Consider the following 3,592-nt stretch of genomic DNA (forward strand, 5'->3'; position numbering starts at 1 on the left):
GTGTGTGTGTGTGTGTGTGTGTATGTGTGCTATATTTATATATATATATAGGTGGAAGTATATTAAGTTGTGTAAAACATGCTTTATCTTGTATTAAATATATTTAGTTTTGTGGCCTCGTCTTGTTTGAAAGGAACTGCTTTCTTAATGATTACACTAGATAATAGAGTATTTAAAATATTTAAAAAACAATATTTTATAAATATTTAACTGTTTTTTTAATGCTTCCTAGGATTTAGGGACATGATGGAGCTTTTATGTACATTATCTCCCCATTCACAAAATTGTGTTATATAGGTGGGGAAATCATTCCTAGAAAGGTTTTGCTAACAAATGGCAGAGGTGAAATTCAAGTTCACAAATTTACAATCCTAGAACTCATATTTTCTCGACTGTAATAGTTCATAGATTTGTGGACTGCATTAACTAATGACATTGTATTTCCAAAATAGAACTACATAGGTATTCCCCCTTTTATTTTGCTGAGCAATAAATATTCAAAATTACTATCAGTTCATTTTGAAAAGATGGCTTGACACCCTGAGTAAAGTGAAATGCCATTTTAGCGTAAAGGGAGCTCTTTAAATAGAATAAACCTTGTTTTATGAAGACCTCATTTCAGTGAGACACACACTGCTCCCACTGCAGGGACCTCTCCTGCTCTGTTTGCTCTGTCCTGTTCTGCTTTATCTTCCTGTCAGCCTGGAAAGGGCTTTGTTGAGGTGGGTGGTTAAATGAAGAGCATCACAGATGAGAATTTTAGAACCCAGAAATGAGTTTTATTATGTAACCATCAGACACTGCATTCTTAACTTGGTATATTTACTCTAAATACTATCCAAGCGTCTGGGGAAGATAGTATATGGGAGATTTTGCTTATTTCAATATACAGTTTTGTAGTATGAGGAATGGTTGAATTTCTGTCTGAATTACTGAAGTGAATATTAAAAAATATTTTAAAATTTCCGTGTCTCATATATTTTCCATGAAATAGCAATTGGAACTATGAACATGTGACATTACATTTCTCTTAAAAATGGGGATTGAAAAAAAACATGGAGATTGAGAAAAGCTGATTTTATTGGATAAGCCAGACTCATTCTATTTATGAAAAGATCATATATATAATATACACTTATATATATATTTATATATATTTTTCCCCTGACCTCTTTTTTAACAGATCAGAAAATGAAACTTTCATGTAGCTTAAATATAGCATAACTTTGGACTATAACTAAAAGACCTAATATGATGACAGGAGACCTAGCAAAATCATAAAGCTAACTTTATATCCTTCACTCCCCAATAGTTAATACCTCCAAAGTAATATTTCTTTACTATTAAGCTGTCAGAGTAATTCCTTCACATCAGTAATAAGAATAGCAGTTTGAAAGGTCTAATCATATAGTTAAAATATTATGTTTGTTAGAGTGCCATTACTTAATTTATAAATTACCTTAAGAACAAAAGATACATTTCTGGGTGATAATAGGAAAAAACAATAAACTACAAAGGTTTCATACAGTTAAAATAAACTCAACTAATTTATAGATGTGCCAACAAAAATAAAATCTAAAGATTTTGTAATGAACTCTGGTTTTGGTGCCGAGTCTGTGATCCCTGTGTGGCACTGACAGTCATTCTGTTTCCAGAAGTTATATTGTTTTACCAGTGTTTTTTGTCTGCAGAGACCTTTCTGAGGTGTTTAACCTCATTGAACCCTTGCAGTTCGTCGCTTCAGTTTTAATAGGCCACAAATAAATTGTTCTTATCTATTTTTTTGCTTTTAAAAGTTCTTTCCTAAAGTCATTATACCTTAGTTCCAACCCACCAAGCAGGTAAATAAGAAAATAAATGGCTTACTTCCATTTAGAGAAGACTCCAAAATACTCAAAATACTTGCTTATGGATTTAGTCAGTCTACCAATGTCCTACATGATGCTCCAACAAGAAGTTATTTTAGAGAAAAGGTATAGCATTCTATTGGGATATACGCCATGAGACTGATTAAATCTTGTTATTTGTAAGAATTACCAAATAGTTTAGTAATTCATTGATGGTCTATAAATTGTGGAGTCATTTGTACACATTTGAGTCTTTTCTAACTCTGGGTGTACTCTGAGGTAAGTCCCCTTCTCCCACACCCTGCTTGGGTACCGTCTTTTCCCTTCTTAGGCACTGGCCTGGAGTTCATTAGAGCTAAGCCTGAACCAGTATGGGTGGGGCTGGATCCTAAGTATTAAGTTGCTTCTAATTTTTCCTTGAAATGTGCAGTAAAATTTTCTGCCAGTCTTGCTAGTGTTAATAAAACCACAAAGAAGAATTTCTTGTATCTATTCAGGTAGGTAGTGTTAAAAGTTTATAGCAAAAAGTAACTCAGACTCATCTGAGAGCTGAACACCTAGGGCAATCATTTATTTTGTTTCCTTAAATTCTACTAAAGATGAAAAATAAAATTCCTGAATTTGAGAGCTGGATTTTGGTATATAGTTTTCTACTTGAATCATTCTAATTTATTTTTCCCCATAAATCTTCAGAGAGTTTGTACATTTCTTTCCTCTCATACCTCTTGTATGCACTGACTAATTGTACCCAGTCATGTCCCAAATATCTACTCTGGTCCATTTGTAGGTGCTGTGGTGAGAACAGAACAAAACTCCATACCCCCAGACACTTACATTCCATAGGTTTCTTTTTTTTTTTCTCTCCTTTCCCATTCCTGGGCCTGCTGTTTTAGAAATGATCTACTCTGTGATATCTTTTTTAATTTTTAGTTTTTTAGTACATGTTTTCAGTACATAATGATTACTTTCCTTGTCAAGATTCGGTACACATCTATAACACATCTTAATTCTTTCTTCATCCCCTTTCATTCCTCTCTATCTCCCTCTCTCCATTTCTTGGTTCTTTTTCCTTTTGCAAAAGTGATATCTCCCTATTTCCTATTATCTTTTATTTACTCTTTATTTGTATTTTGATTTCTCATATAAGAGAAACCATGTGATATTTAAGCTTTTGTGTCTGATTTATTTAACATGATGGTCTCAAGGTGCATCCGTTTCCTACCAATATGTCCATCAGCAGCAGAATGGATAAGGAAATATGTTTCTGCTCTAAAGGATAAACCTGTAATACCCTTTTTGTGTTCTAATTTCCTCCTGCAGATCTTTAATGGTCAAACACAAGGTGCTAGGTGCTGATTCTAAAGATTCTGCTGTCTGAATATTTGCCTAGATGCTAAGTTTTCAGATAAACGCCATACAGATTTTTTAAAGATAAAGTCCCTGTAGTAGCTGTTACTATAAAAAAAAATTAGCTGACACAATCAACTTAAAAAGAGATGACGTTGATTATGACCCACAATTTTGCAAGTTTCAGTGCATGGTGGATTGGCCATATTGCTTCTGGACTTGTAACAATAGTGCAGTGTGAAGGGAGTGTGTAGAGAAGATGCAATTAGCTCATGACCAGAAATTGAAATAGAAGAATAGACTTGGGGCCCCACAACCCCCTTTGAAGGCATACAGATACACACACACACACACACACACACACACACACACACACCCATAGTTTAAACTCTCACCAA

The 3,592-nt window shown here is 33.9% G+C and overlaps 1 protein-coding gene across 7 annotated transcripts in view; it reads left to right on the forward strand.

Annotated features, from left to right (window-relative positions):
• Nucleotides 1-3,592, forward strand: part of Pde10a (phosphodiesterase 10A) — a 551,502-nt gene that overhangs the window by 331,896 nt on the left and 216,014 nt on the right. The window lies entirely within an intron of this gene.

Source organism: Fukomys damarensis, unplaced genomic scaffold (assembly GCF_012274545.1).
Source record: "Fukomys damarensis isolate Sample0158 unplaced genomic scaffold, DMR_v1.0_HiC HiC_scaffold_14, whole genome shotgun sequence".
Lineage (NCBI taxonomy): Eukaryota > Metazoa > Chordata > Mammalia > Rodentia > Bathyergidae > Fukomys > Fukomys damarensis.